The sequence below is a fragment of the Dasypus novemcinctus genome, chromosome 8, assembly GCF_030445035.2.
Source record: "Dasypus novemcinctus isolate mDasNov1 chromosome 8, mDasNov1.1.hap2, whole genome shotgun sequence".
Classification (NCBI taxonomy): domain Eukaryota; kingdom Metazoa; phylum Chordata; class Mammalia; order Cingulata; family Dasypodidae; genus Dasypus; species Dasypus novemcinctus.
The window spans coordinates 39,243,211-39,259,952 of NC_080680.1; the positions used below are offsets into that span (position 1 = coordinate 39,243,211).

The 16,742-nt window shown below is 38.0% G+C and overlaps 1 pseudogene; it reads right to left on the reverse strand.

Moving 5' to 3' along the window:
- Positions 1-16,279, reverse strand: part of LOC101441269 (cytoskeleton-associated protein 2-like) — a 60,823-nt pseudogene extending 44,544 nt beyond the window's left edge.
- Positions 16,280-16,742: the final 463 nt, after the last annotated feature.

Genomic DNA, 16,742 nt, shown 5'->3' on the forward strand with positions numbered 1-16,742 from the left:
AATCTATAATCAACTTCTTTAGGAACTGCCAAACAGTCTTCCACAGTGGCTGTACCATTCTGCATTCCCACCAACAGTACATAAGTGTTCCTATCTCTCCACACCCTCTCCAAAACTTGTAGTTCTCTGTCTTTTTAATAGTGGTCATTCTAATAGTTGTGAAATGATATCTTATTGTAGTTTTGATTTGCATCTCCCTAATCATTACTGATGTTCAACATTTTTTCATGTCCTTGTTTGTTTTTTCCAAATGTCTATTCAAGTCTTTTGTCCAATTTTTACTCAGGTCATTTGTCTTTTTATCGTTGAGTTGTATGATCTCTTTGTATATCATGGATATTAAACCCTTATCAGATATGTGATTTCCAAATATTTTCTCCCATTGAGTTTGCTGCCTTTTAACACAGTCCTTTGAGGTACAAATTATTCCCTTTATCTATTGGTTCTTTTATTGCTAGTGCTTTGGATGTAAGGTCCAAGAAACCACCACCTACCACAAGGTCTTCAAGATATTTCCCTACATTTTCCTCTAGTAGTTCTATGATCCTGACTTTTACATTTAGGTCTTTGATCCATTTTAAGTTGATTCTTGTATAGGGAGTGAGATAGGGATTCTCTTTCATTCTTTTGGTTGAAGATATTCAGTTCTCCCAGCACCGTTTGTTGAAGAGACTGTTTTGTCCCGTTAACATGGCTTTGGTAGGTTTGTTGAAACCAGTTGGCCAGAGAGGTGAGGGCTTATTTCTGGATTCTCAACTCTATTCCACTGATTGATGTGTCAGTTTTTATGCCAATACCAAGTTGTTTTGACCACTGTAGCTTTGTGATATGTTTCACGGCCAGGAAGTGAAATTCCTCCCACTTCGCTCTTCCTTTTAGAATAGACTTTTGGCTATTCAGGTGCACATTCCTTCCAAATGAATTTGGTAATTGCCTTTTCTATTTCTGCTAAATAGGCTGTTGGAATTTTAATTGGTATTGCATCAAATTTATAAATCAGTATGGGTAAGATTGACATCTTCATGATATTTGGTCTTCCTATCCATGAACACGGAATGTCTTTCCATTTGTATAGTCTTTGTTAATTTGTTTTAGTATTCTTTTGTAGTTTTCTGCATATAGGTCCTGTACTTCTTTGGTTAAATTGATTTCTGGGTTATTTGAATCTGTTTGTTGCTAGTGTAAATGGAATTTTTTCACTGATTTCCTCCTCAGATTTTTCAGTTCTCATGTACAAAAACGTTACTGATTTTTGCATGTTGATTTTGCATCCTGTCACTTTGCTGAGCTCAAGTAGCTTTGTCATTCCGACATTCATAATTTTCTAAATATACGATCATGTCATCCCCAAATGGTGAGAGTTTTACTTCCTCCTTTCCTGTTAGGATGCCTTTTTTCCCGTGTCTAATTGTGCTGGTTAGAACATCTAGCACATTGTTGAATAACAATGGTGATGGTAGACACCTCATCTTGTTCCCAATCTTAAAGGGAAAGCTTTCAACATTTCCCCATTAATTATGATGTTGGCTATATGTTTTTCATGTCTTTTATCATATTGAGGAATTTTCCTTCTATTCCTGTCTTTTAAAGTGTTTTTTATCATGAAAGGATGCTGGATTTTGTCAAATGCCTTTTCTTCATCAATCAATATAATCATGTGGTTTTTTTCTTCAGTTGCTAATGTGGTGTATTATGTTAACTGATTTTCTTTTGTTGAACCACCCTTGCATATCAGGAATGAATCCCACTTGGTAATGATGTATAACTCTTTTGATAAGCTTTTGGATTTGATTTGCAAGTATTTTGTTGAGAATTTTTGCATCTATGTTCATTAGAGAGATTGGTCTATAATTTTCTTTTCTTGTAAAGTCTTATGTGGCTTTGATATTAAGGTAATGTTGTCTTCATCAAATGTGTTGGATAATTTTCCCTCCTCTTCAGTTTTTTGGAAGAGTTTAAACAGGTTTGGTATTAATTCTTCTTGAAATGCTTGTTAGAATTCACCTGTGAAGCCATCTGGTCCTAGACTTTTTTTCATTGTGACAGTTTTGATTCTGATTTAATCTCTTTAAATGTGATTGGTTTGTTAAGTTCCTGTATTTCTTTTAAGCATCATGGTAGGTTGTTTCTGCATTTCTAGGAATTTGTCCATTTCATCTAGGTTGTATAAATTATTGACATACAGTTTCTCATAACCTCTTATGATCCTTTTTATTTCTGTGAGGTCAGTCGTAACTTTACCTCCCTCTTTCATTTCTAATTTTATTTATTTGTATCTTCTCTCTTTCTTTCTTTGTCAATCTAGGTAACGGCTTGTCAATTTTATTGATTTTCTCAAAGAACCAGCTTTTGGTTTTGTTGATTTTCTCTATTGCCTTTTTTCCTCAATTTCATGTATTTCTGATCTAATCTTTATTATTTCTTTCTGTCTGCTTGCTTTGGGATTGGTTTGCTGCTCTTTTTCTAGTTTCTCCAGTTGTTCAGTTAGATCTTTGATTTTAGTTCTTTTTTCTTTTTTAATTTACACATTTAGGACAATACATTTCCCTCTCAGGACTGCCTTCACTGTATCCCATAAGTTTTAGTAATTTGTTTTGTTTTTAAATATTTATTCATTTATTTCTCTCCCCTCCTCCCCCCTCACCTCAGTTTTCTGTTCTCTGTGTCTATTTGCTGAGTCTTCTTTGTCCGCTCCTGTTGTTGTCAGCAGCACGGGAACCTTTTTGTTGCTTCACCTTGTTGTGTCAGCTCTCCGTGTGTGCTGCAGCACCATTCCTGGACAGGCTGCACTTTCCTTTGCGCTAGGCAGCTCTCCTTACAGGGCGCACTTCTTCCATGTGGGGTTCCCCTACGCAGGGGACACCCCTGCATGGCGGGGCACTCCTTGCGCGCATCAGCACTGCACATGGGCCAGCTCCACACGGGTCAAGGAGGCCCGGGGTTTGAACCACAGACCTCCCATGTGGTAGACAGACGCCCTAACCACTGGGCCAAGTCCGCCGCCAAGTTTTGGTAATTTGTTATCTTTTTCATTTGTCCCAGTATATTTGCTAAATTCACTTACATTTTCTTCTTTGGCCTACTGATTATTTAGGAATGTGTTGTTCAGCCTCTGCACATTTGTGAATTTACCTCTTTCCTTTCTATTATTGATTTCCAGTTTCATTCCATTATTATCTTAGAAGGTGTTTTGTATAGTTTCAATCTTTTTATACTTATTGAGATTTGCATTGAGACCTAACATATGGTCTAACCTGGATAAGGAGCTATGTGTCCCTGAGAAAAATGTATAACCTTCGAGTTTAGTTGCAATCTCCTGTGTATGTTGGTTAGGTCTAACTCGTTTATCATATTGTTCAAATTGTTTCCTTATTGATCTTCTGTCTAGTTGTTTTATCTAATGATGTGAGTGGTGTGTTGAAGTGTCCAACAATTATTGTAGAGATGTCTATTTCTCCCTTCACTTCTGCCAGAGTTTGTCTCATGTATTTTGGGACACCCTGGTTAGGTGCATAAATATCTATAACTGTCATATCTTCCTAGTGTTATTTCTTTCTTCCTGTAAATTCCCCCTTACATACAAAAGCATTCCCCTAAATTTTGTTATATTGTGCTTTCATTTTTATGCAGTTCTGAAAAACTTTCTGATTTCCCTTTTGATGTTTTCTTCGACCCAGGGGTAATCTAGGAATGTTTTATTCAGTTTCTGTGTATTTGAGGATTTTCCATAGATCTTTTTGTTATTAATTTCATATTTAATTCCATTTTTTAGGGGACTTTTTTTATTATTTGAACTTTTTAAATTTTCAAGATGTATTGCTTCTCAGCCTTCTGCCTAAGATCAAGTGTAAAATTGATAAAAACTTGTTTCATGGCTCAGAATATGGTTAATCTCAGTAAACATTTCATGTGCAGCTGAAAAGAATGTGACTTCTGTTGTTAACTAAAATAGTCTATAAGTCTCAATAAGGTCCAATTGGTTGACAGGATTTCTTAAGTCTTCCATGTCTTTTTCTGTTTATTTGTTCAATCAGTTATTGAGAGAAAACTACTTATTTGTTTGACTTTAATTGTGGATTTGTCTATTTCTTCTTGAAGTTCAATAAGATTTTGCTTCATGATTTTGAAGTTTTGTTATTAAGTTTACAGATGTTTAGGATTGTTTCATTCACTTTATGAATTGATCCTTTTCTCATTATTTTTCCCATTTTTTTCTCTCTTCCTCTCTTTCTTTGCCTTCTTTTGGATAAATTGAAAGTCTTAGTGAATCCATTATCTCCTTTGTCCTTTTTTTTAATTTTTAAAATTTTTTATTATTATCTTTTTTAAAAAAAGATTCTCCTTTGTCTTAAAAACTATAATCCCTTTCTTATTTAGTGATTACTTTATGGCATATAGTATAGACCTATAATTCATAACAGTCTACCTTCAAGTGACATTATACCACTTCATGGACAGTAAGTATTAGAACCTTATAATAATATACTTCCATTTCTCACTTACCAACATTTGTGCTACTGTCCTACATTTTATTTTTACATGTGTTCTAAACTCCACACTACATTGTTATTATATTTTTTAAACAGTCAACATTTTCAATAATCTTGCACTTGGGATTCACTAGTCCTCTTGGATCTTTGGCTTTATAGTTTTCATAAGGTGCTGAACATTTCAGTCATTATTTCTTCCCCACCTTCCTTCTGGTACTACAATTATATGAGTATGAAGCCTCTTAAAGTTACCCCACAGATCACTGATCTCTCTTAATTTTTAAAATTCTCTTTTCTCTCTGTATTTAATTTTGTATAGTTTCTATTGCCATGTCTTCACATTCACTAATCTTTTCTTCTGCTATTAATCCCATTTACATATTTTTCATTCATTCATTCTAGTTTTTACCTCTACAGATTTGATTTGTGTATACCAAATTTGATTGGATAACAGAAATCATGAATTTTACCTTTTGGGTGCCAGATATTTTTATTTTCCTGTAAACATTCTTGAGTTTGTTATGGCATGCAGTTAAGTTTCTTGGAAACTATTTAATTCTTTTGAGTCTTGCTTTTAAGATTTGTTGGGCAAGATCAATGCAGTGCATGTTCTAGGGCTAATTATTGCCCCCTATTGAGGTAAGATTGTGGACTCTACACAATATGATGTGAATCTTGGGCTTTACAGTCTGGTTGTTGGGAGCAGACACTCCACCCTGTGTGAGTACTGTGCACAGTTACCCATAATCCTCTGGGTAGTTCTTTCCTCAGCCTTGGGAAGTTTCTTCATGTGCCCGAGCTAACCACATGAATACTTGAGGGACTCCCTCACCCTCTCTAGATCTCTAGAGTTAACTCTTTGGGCAGAAATTTCCTCTCTGGTACCTGGTCCTTCAAACTCTAGCTACCTTGTTCTTTCTGTACTCCCAGTTCTGGCTCCTTAACTTAGTGAGTCTTCTGGGCTTCAGCTGGGTTTCCCTCCTTCCATGCCCTGGAAACTCTCTTGAGGCAGTGAGCTGGGCATTTGTAGGGCTCACTTTGTTTGTTTCTACCTCTTAGGTATTACTTCATTGCCTGAAGTACAGGGTGACAGTTTGAAGCTGAATGCATCTCAGGAAACACTGTTCTTAAAGCAAGTCCATTCCTGTGCATGTAAACTTATTGTAGGTGGAACCTTCTGAGTAGATTCAGTTCAGGGGCCTTCCTTTTGATTAGATGATTTCAGTAGGGCATGAACCAAGGGTGGGTCTTAACCCTCTTACTGGAGTGCATTATAAATGGAGGAATAAAACCTGCAGACACAGAAAAAAGCCACATAGACAGAGAAAAGCCTCCAGAAGTTGGCAAACGTGGGAGAGAGAACAGTCTCAGATGGAGCACCCTGAAGCAGAACTAGTAACGAGGTCCAATGGAGATGGGACAGATGAGCCGATGCCGCCATTATGCCCTGCCATGTGCCTTATAACTCACGGCTGAGCTTGGGGAGAAAGTGAGCCTGGAGGAGAAGTCAGAAACTGGCAGAGCCGCCATTATACCTTGCCATGTGGCAGGAGTCCAGGATCGCCAGCAGCCAGTCCTTGGGAAGGAAAACATCTGATTAAGCCTTGATTTGGACATTTTCACAGCCTCAGAGCTGTAAGCTTTTTTTTAATTTTTAATTTTTAGGAGGTACCAGAGATTGAACCCAGGACCTTGTACCTGGGAAGCAGGCACTCAACCACTGAACTACACCTGGTCCCCAGAATGGTAAGCTTTTAACCTAACAAATTCTCATTGTAAAAGGCAGCCCATTTCTGATATATTGCTCCCAGCAGGCTTTAGCAAACTAAAACATACTGCATCTTTCAAACTGCTGTTGCATATATTTTGTTGCTGTATTGTCATTTCAGACATGAAGGTTTTTTCAGTTCCTATGACTCTATCTTGACCAGAAGTGAAAGTCCTCTCATCAAATTTATTTTAAGAACTTTTTGAAGTGCCATCCATACAAACTTTGATAGTAGAAGTAAATAATTTCCTCACCATCAATCATTTATTTGCTATCAGTTTATATATGTGAGTGTTTATTTTTTTTAAAGAAGTTGTAGATTTACAGAAAAATCATGCAGAAACTACCTTCCTTATACCACCCTACCACACACACAAGGTTTTCCCTAAAAATAACATTTTGCACTAGTGTGGTAATTTAGTTAAAATTGATGAGATAGGGAAGCGGACTTGGCCCAGTGGTTAGGGCGTCCATCTACCACATGGGAGGTCCGCGGTTCAAACAAAAGAAACACAGATTCCTGTGCCGCTGACAACAACAGAAGCAGACAAAGTACACACAGCAAATAGACAACTGGGGTGGGGGGGGCGGAGAAGGGGAGAGAAATAAATAAATAATTCTTTAAAAAAATTGATGAGATAATATTCTTGTAATTATAGTATTAACCATAAACCATAATTTACATTAAGGTCACTCTTTCTGTTGTACAGATGTATGGTTTGTGTGTGTGTGTGTGTGTGTTTTCTGGTATCACATATACAACTGAAAATTTCCCATTTTAAACATTTCTAAATGTTTAAATACCTCAGTAGTATTAATTCATGTTGTGCTACCATCACCACCATCCATTTCCAGAATCTTCCTGTCACACTGACTAGACAGACACTCTGCCAGTAAACATGAGCTCCTTATTCCCACCATCACTCTGGCCCAAGGTAATCTGAATACTAGTTTCTGACTCTATGAGTTTGTTTATTGTAATTATTTCAAATCAGTGACATCATACACTATTTGTCCTTTTGTTTCTGGATATTTCACTCAACATGATGTCTTCAAGGTTCATCCCTGTTGTAACACATACTGGAACTTCATTTCTTCTTATAGCTAAATAATAGTCCATTGTACATGTATACCACGTTGTGTTTATCCATTCATCTGTTTATGGGCACTTGGGTTACTACCACCTTTTGGCACTATAAAAATCAGTGTGCAAATATCTGTCAAAGTTCCTGTGTTTGAATCTTTTGGCTGTACCTACAATTGGGATTGCCAGGTCATATGATAAGTCTATACTTAACTTTCTGAGGAACTACCAAACTGTTTTCTGTAATTGCTGCATCAACAATGTATGAGGGAAGCAGACTTGGCCCAATGGATGGGGCGTCCGTCTACTACATGGGAGGTCTGCGGTTCAAACCCCGGGCCTCCTTGACCGTGTGGAGCTGGTCCATGAACAGTGCTGATGTGCGCAAGGAGTGCCCTGCCACACAAGGGTGTCCCCCATGTAGGGGAGCCCCACACACAAGGAGGGCGCCCCGTAGGGAGAGCCACGCGGTGCGAAAGAAAATGCAGCCTGCCCAAGAATGGCGCTGCACACACGGAGAGCTGACACAAGATGACACAACAAAAAGAAACACAGATTCCCGGTGCCACTGATAAGGATAGAAGCGGTCACAGAAAAACACACAGCAAATGGACACAGAGAGCAGACAACTGGGGGTAGGGGGGAGGGAGAGAAATAAAAAAACAATCTATGGTTGTTCCTATTTCTCCATATCCTCTCCAGCACTTATTATTTTCCACTTTTTAAATAATATCCATTCTAGTGGGTATGAAATGGTATCTCATTATGGTTTTGATTTGCATTTGCCTAATGGCTAATGAAGTTGAGCATGTTTTCATGTATTTCTTGAGCACTCGCATATCTTCTTTGGAGAAATGTCCTTTTAAGTCCTTTGTTTATTTTACTTTTAACAGTGATAAGATATACTTTACTTGGTTGAGACAGGCAGGTGTGAAAAAAAATCATTGTTAAAGTAGATCTCAGACCAAAAAAAAAAAAAAAAAAAAAGTGCTTTAGAAGTCCAGCTACCTTGGAGTTTATTTAAACTAAGAGAAAAAGTTCAAAAAATTTTCATGCAATACATATTTGCTTCTTTAAATGACAGTTGTGACAAATAGAATTAAGAAATTCTGCACTTGTGATCTATACTAAACACCAACATTTTGGATTACACATAATCAAAGATGTTGCAAACACTTTTAAAATACATAGTAGTTGGAACATAGAGGCAGCCTTAGGTGGGCATAGAAATGCAGTGTAAGGGGGAAATTACACTGGAACCACTCAATTTCTTTAAAATTACTGTGCAAGAAAAGCAACATTGAATGTCACATAGTAATTTTACTTAACTTCTCTATGGTGCCTTGACTTTAATCCAAGAGTAAAAGTGAAGACTCTCCTCCTTTATTTTTGGAAACACCTACTTGGTAAATTTAGATTACTTCCCCCCCTGGATTTCACTGAGAATAGACTTTTTAAAAATTTATTTAATAGAAGGCAAGTATGACATTTGTATATTGGAGTCACCAATTTTAATATTTCTTGGGATCACAGAAAGATCCTGTATTAGTCAGCCAAAGGGGTGCAGATGCAAAATACCAGAAATTGGTTGGTTTTATAAAGGGTATTTATTTGGGGTAGGAGTTTACAGATACCAGGCCTTAAAGCATAAGTTACTTCCCTCAACAAAGTCTATTTTCATGTGTTGGAGCAAGATGGCTGCCAACATCTGCAAGGGTTCAGGCTTCCTGCGTTCCTCCCTCCCAGGGCTTGTTTATTCCTAGGCTCAGGGTTCCTCTCTTCCTGGAGCTGACTTCTCTTTTCTCTGTGAGCTTACTTCCCGGGGCTCCAGCTTAAAGCTTCAGCATCAAACTCCAACATCAAAACTCCAACATGAAAACCCCTCGAACTCTGTCCTTTGCCATGCCTTTTATCTGTAAGTCCCCACCCACAAAGGGGTAGGTACTCAATGCCCTAATGACGTGGCCCAATCAAAGCCCTAATCATAACTTAATCATGCCCAGGTATATACCAGATTACAAACATAATCCAGTATATATTTTTGGAATTTATAACCATATCAAATTGCTACAGATCCATATTCTTTACAGCTGGTACAGCATGGGCTAGAGCGCCTGCTAAGCTAGCCACAAGTTTCTTCACTTTTTTGGGACATCAATTTGTATGACGATCTCCTTCATGTTGGTGTCCGGTATCATCCCCCCATTACAATTTTCACAAGAATATTGTGAATCTTTTCCACGTGGAAATTTAAACCCAGTTCACAGACATTTTCAAAACACCGAAACACTTGTCTGTTTCCACAAATACTTGAATTAAATCTAGCATGCCAACTTTACTATCTGAAGAATCCACACAGAAGACAAAATATAATGTAGTGTAATGTCTATAAAATCAGTTTGTTGTCATACTCTCCTATTAACAAGCTACTGTTTATAAACTTATAAATATTTTCATTTTATTTTTTATTTTATAAAATTTTTTATTTTATAAAATTTTTATTTTATAAAAACCTTTATTTCAACTTCAAAAACTAAAATAACAGACAAAAGGCAGTTAACAAAGTATGGAAGAATTACCTTTAAAAAGTCCTGTCCAGGCATGTTTAATTTATTTACCCTAAAAACAAATGAAATTTTTTTTCAGAAAGATGAATAAATGACCACAAATTAGATAAATGACCTGACCAAGGTCTCCTTGATAATGAAGAAAATGAAAGAAAAAAAAAAGCTTGATCATATTCACAGGTCATAAAATTAAATCCTGGGGCGCTGATGTGGCTTAAGTGATTAGGCACCTCCCTCCCACATCAGAGGCCCCAGGTTCTGTTTCTAGTGCCTCCTAAAAAAATAAAGAAGATGAACAAACACGGCAAGTGCAAAACAATGAGGGGGTTTGGAGAGATAGATAAATAAAATATATCTTTTTTAAAAAATAGAGGGTAGAGTGGGGAGGATGGTCTGGATGATCCAAGGAACTGTGGGGAGGGTTGGCGAAGGGAGCAGATGAACACTGGGGATTGGCGGGTATATGGTTGAAACCACAATGTTGAAAAACTCTTTTGGCAATGTGACAAGGAAGGGTTACTGGTTTAGGGTGTTAGATGTGGGGAGCATTCGGCACAGGGTACACCTGGGGCTGGCTTCTAGGGAGTGTGTGAATGCTCATCTTGTCATAGTGTGTTGCATCAGTGGGTGGAGACCCATATAATGCAAGGGAAGGTATTGTACTACCATCCTGAGGAGGTCCGATATGTTCTCAAACAGAGGGGAGAGTACTACTGGGTCAAGCGCTCAGTGTTGTTGCAAGTATCAATGAATCCTGTCCTTCAAGCAAAATGAAAAATAAGTATTTTTCATTTTTTTAATACCTCAATTTTTTTATTTTATTTTAGTTTTTTTAGTTTCCCTAAATTATTATTTGCTTTTAGATTTATTTATTTCTCCTCCACCCTCCCCGCAGTTGTGTGTTCTCCGTGTTCATTTGCTATGTGTTCTTCTGTGTCTGATTGTATTCTCATTAGACAGCTCTGGGAACTGATCCTGGGACCTTCAGAGTGGGAGAGAGGTGATCATTCTCTTGTGCTACCTCAGCTCTCTGTTCTGCTATGTCTCTTACTGTCTCTCCTCTGTGTCTCTTTTTTTGTTGTATCATCTTGCTGCACCAGCACTCCATGTCAGCCGCACTCCTGTGCGGGGCAGCATTGCTGTGTGGGGCAGCACTCCCACTCGGCACTCTGCATGGACCAGCACTCCACATGGGCCATCTCTCCATGCAAGCAGGCTTGCCTTCACCAGGAGGCCCTCGGCATTGAACTCTGGACCACCTATATGGTACATGGGAGCCCAACTGCTTGAGTCACATCTGTTTCCCTTCCTAAATTATTATGTATTTTATTTCATATGTTTAAACCTATCATTATCTCATTTTCCTATTAATTGAATTTTGAATATATTTGGCTTCATTTTTTAAGAAATTTTGGATCACAGAAGGGTTCAACTACAGCAAGGGAGAACCACTGGTGTGGGCTGTCAGTAATGGGAGGTACATGAGAGGAAGTTCACCTGGGCATACATAGAAGGTTTATAAATATGTTCAAATGTTCATAAGGCATTGCCACAGTGCATAAAGATTCACAGAACAACTGAAAGAATACTGAATTCCCATCCTGGGAAGATCTGCCACATTCTCTAATTGAACAGCAACAATCCCCCAAGTACTGGGACAATAACCAATGAAAAGGATTGTCCATTGATGGGCCCTTGACATTGATGACTATGTTTATGAGCCTTTTGCTCTTGAAATTTCAACTAGGCCTAGAGCTGCAGGGTGCCTAAGAGTTACCTCCTGAGAGCCTCCATGTTGCTCAAATGTGGTCACTCTCTAAGCCAAACTCAGCATGTAAATGCATTACCTTTCCCCTGGTCATCAGAGAAGTAATGCTTATGCTCGTCTCAGCAGGATCTCATAGATGGCCAAAGTAGATGCTACCCCAAATAGTGGGGTTCCTGAGGGCTATGGAGATGCCCAGGTCCTATAGTCATGGCAGATAGCTCCAGAGTTTGGTGCATTGCCAGTGGGCCCTACTTTAGAATTTGTGCTCCCAAATGTGACAGATTTGGACTCAGTTGTGACCTCTCTACATATGCCTCTTCTGTCCCTTTTACTGAACTTATAGTTGGCATTGTAGTTGGTAGGTGTATGTCCAAGAGACTTGAATCTCTGGGCTATCCACATGCCAGCTGGGCCCTGAGCCTCACCGGAGTTGCAACACCTACTCTTCAGTTCATTGGATTCACCCAGGACAGAAAACAAGGAGGTAAGGATGGACAACCACCACACCAAGAACTGAGAGTCTACAACTGCAAACAAAAGAGTCCCATCCATCAGCCATATGGGATCGAAGCCCCCTCCCCCCCCCCCCATTAGAGGTGGAGTGGGCATCACCATCCCAGAATCTTCAGGATTGGGGAATAAAATATGGACTAGAGTGGACTTACTGGTATTCTACTATAGACTTACTGTGATTCTAGCAATGGAAGAAATTATATCATTGATGTAGAGATAGTGGCCACTGGAGTTGCTGAAGGCAGGGAGAAGGAAAAAAGGGGTGTGATATGGGGGCATTTTCGGAACTTGTACTTGCCCTGAATGACATTGTAAAGACAGATACAGGACATTATATATCCTGCCATAACCTACAGAATGGAGTGGAAAAGAGTATAAAGTACAACCTAGGTTATAATCCATGCTGTATGGAAATGCTCCCAAATGTCTTCATCAATTGCAATGAATGTATCAAACTAATGAAAGACGTTGTTAATGTGGGAAAAGTGGGAGGTTTGGGGAGTGGGGCATTTGGGAATCCCCTATCGTTTTTTATGTAACATTTTATGTAATCTAAAATAAATAAAAAATATATTTAAAAACAAAAAACAAAAAACACACCTAAACCCCTTATTCCTTTTTTGACCTTTCCTGTTATACAGTACCTTCTTTGCCACAAAAATATTAAAATATTACTGTTAACTATAGTCTATAAGTTATATTCATTTTATTTTCCCATGCATCATCATATATTTTACACCTTGTAATAGAGGAACTTTCTTGTATTTGCATTATTAACCATAATCTTCATCTACCACCAAAATCACTATATTATATAGTCCCTAAGTTATTCTCTAGCTGTCTTTCTATTAGCATTAACCTCCCTAGACTACCCCTTTCAGCCACAATCACATTTATAAATCAGCAGTGTTAGTTATATTCATTTTAATGTGTTACCATCAACTCTATCCATTTCCACACTTTTACAGTTAGGCTAAAGAAAATTCTATTTACATTAAGCATCAATACCCCTTCTCAGTCCTCAGGCTATCTCCTTATAATCTCATTTAGGTTTTAACTCCATGTGTTTATTCTTCATGTTGATACAAATTATAAAGGCCATACAGTATTGAGACCAGACAATATTTATCCTTTTGTGTGTGGCTTATTTCACTCAGCATAATGTCCTCAAGGTTCATCCATGTTGTCATAGGTGTGCCAATTTCACTTCTTCTCACAGCATCATAGTATTCCACTATATGTGTATGCCACATTTCCATATATTTACAAACAGCCTTATTAAACGTTCTACTTATATTCAGCATCAATTCCCCCTTCTCACCTCACATTCTGTCTCCTACTAATCTATACTCTATAGTTTAACTCTGAGTTTACTCAAGGTATTTAGTTCATATCAGAGACCATACAATATTCATCTGTTTGTGTCTGGCTTATTTCACTCAACCAAATGTCCTCAAATTTCATCCATGTTGTGATATGCATGCTAATTTCATTTCTTCCTACAGCTGAATAGTATTCCATCATATGTATTCCATGGTATGTATATACCACATTTTGTTTATACATTCATCAGTTGATGGACACTTGGACTGGTTCCATATTTTAGCAATTATGAATAATGCTGCTAGAACATTGCTGTGCAGATGTCATTATGCATTGTTGCTCTCAGTTCTTCTGTTTATATTCCTAGTAAAGGGATTTCTGGGTCATATGGCAGTTCTAAGATCAGCTTCTTGAGATACTACCAACCTGTTTCTCACAGAGGCTACACCATTTTACTTTCTCACCAACAGTGAAGGAGTGTTCCTGTTTCTCCACATCCTTGCCAACGCTTGTAGTTTCCTGTTTTTTTTTAAATTAATGGCCATTCTAATAGGTGCAAAATGGTATCTCATTGTAGTTTTGTTCTGCATTTCCCTAATAGCTAGTGATGTTCAGCATTTTTTCATGTGCTTTTTTGCTATTTGTATTTCTTCTTTGGAGAAATGTCTATTTAGGTCTTTTGCCCATTTTAAAATTAGGTTGCTTATCTTTTCATCATTGAGTTATGTTATCTCTTTATATAGCATGGATATAAAACCCTTGTCAGATTTATCATATCCAAATATTTTCTCCCATTGAGTAGACTGCCTTTTCACTTTCTTGATAAAGTATTTTGCACACAATTAAAAAATTTTAAGTCCAATTAATGTATTTTTTCTTTTGTTGTTGATACTTTTGGTGTAATGCCTAGTAAAGTCTATGAAACAAAAGGACCTGAAGATGTCACCCTAAGTTTTCCTCTAAGAGTTTTATATAGTTCTCATATTTAGGTTTTTGATCCATTTTGAGTTAATTTTTGTAAATGATGATGGGTAGGAATCCACCTTCTTTCTTTTACATATGGATATCCAGTTTTCCCAAACACCATTTGTTAAAGAGATTATTCTTTCCCCATTGAATGGATATGGCACCCTTATAAAAAATCAGTTGGCCATAGATTCAAGATTTATTTCTGAGCTCTCAATTCAATGTCTATCCATGTGCCAATACTTTGATGTTTTGGCTAGTGTTGCTTTGTAATACGTTTTAAAATAGGAAAGTGTGTGTCTTCCATCTTTGTTCTTTTTCAAGGTAGTTTTTTGGTTATTTGAGGCCCCTTTTATTCCATATGAATTTTTTTTAAGATTTATTTTTTATTTATTTCTTTTCCCTTCCCTGCCGCGCCCCCCCCTCCCCCCCGCGCCCTGGTTGTCTGTTCTCTGTCCACTCACTGTGTGTTCTTCTGTGTCCGCTTCTATTCTTGTCAGTGGCACTGGGAATCTGTGTCTCTTCTTGTTGCGTAATCTTGCTATGTCAGCTCTTGGTGTGTGCGGCTGCCACTCCTGGGCAGATTGACCTTCCTTTCACACTGGGCAGCTCTCCTTATGGGGCTCACTCCTTGCACATGGGGCTCCCCTACATGGGGGACACCACTGCATGGCACAGCACTCCTTGCGTGCATCAGCACTGTGCATGGGCCAGCTCCACATGGGTTAGGAGGCCCTGGGTTTGAACCATGGGCCTCCCATGTGGTAGATGGTTGCCCTACCCATTGGGCCAAGTCTGCTTCCCTCCACATGAATGTGATGGTTGTCTCTTCCATTTCTGCAAAGAAAGCTGTTGGAATTATCACTGGGCTGGTTTTGAATATGTAAATCTCTTCAGGTAGAATTGCCATCTTAACAATATTTATTCATCTAATCCATGAATTTAGAATGTCAGGAAGCAGATGTGGTCCAAGCAATTGGGCTACCATCTACCTTATAGGACATCCAGGTTTCATTTATTTTATTCATTCATCAGTTGATGGAAATTTGGGTTCTTTCCATTTTTTGGCAATTGTGAGTAATACTGCTGTGAACATTGGTGTACAAATGAGGGCACTTCCCTTGCCCTTATTTTTGAAAGACAGTCTTGCTGGATTTAAGATTCTTGGCTGGCTTTTTTTCTCTTGCAGTATTTTTAATATATTATACCACTGCCACCTCATCTCAATGGTTTCTGATGAGAAATCAGCACTTAATCTCATTGGGCAGCACTTGTATGTGATAAGTCACTTTTCTTTTGCTGCTTTCAGTATTCTCTCTTTATCATTGGCATTTGGCCTTCTTTCTAATATGTCTCGGAGTAGGCCTTTCATTTTTATTCAGAAGCAAATATGCTGTGCTTCTTGGACATAGGTATATATGTCCTTCAAAATAGTTGGGAAATTTTCTATCATTATTCCCTCAAATATTCCTTCTGCCCTTTTCCTCTTCTCTTCTCCATCTGGGGCACCCATGGCACATATATTTGCATGTCTCTTGCCATCATTTAGTTCCCTGAGACCCTGTTCAATTTTTCCCATACTTTTCTTTATCTGTTCTTTTGTATGCTCACTTTCAGAAGCCCTGTCTTCAAGCTCATTGATCCTTTCTTCTGCTTCTTCAGTCTGTTCTTATATGTTTCCAGTGTGTTTTTAACTTCATTTATTGTGACTTTCATTCCCATAAGATCTCCTATTTTTCTATGTTTGCTTCCAAATTCTTCTTTGTGCTTATCCAGTGTCTTCTTAATCTCTTTAGCCATCCCACTGAATTTGTTAAAGAGATTTGTCTAAACTTCTGTGATTAGTTTTCTCAACTCCTTTATGTCATCTGGGGTTTAGTTTGTTCTTTGCCTGGGTCATGTCTTTCTGTTTCTTAGTATGACTTGTAATTTTATGTTTAAGTCTTGACATCTGGTTTTCTTGATGTATTTAGCCTGGGCTCAGTTTCTCTCTTTAGTCTAGGGCTCTCTATTTGAATGACTTTGTGCTACAACCTCTTTTAGATACTTGGTTCAATTTAATTTGGAACTTTATGATAGCTTGTGTTTAGCCAATTTGAATTTTTTTTTTCAGCTCTTTTTCATCTGTTTCTTGCCCTTTCTCCCTTGATGAGGGTGGAGTAGGAGCTAAGAGTGCTGTTGGTACTGTAGATCATGGAGGCTGAAGCTACCTGTGTTGCCACAAGAACTGATGAAGCTTCCCCCAACTTTCTCCCCTGCCAGG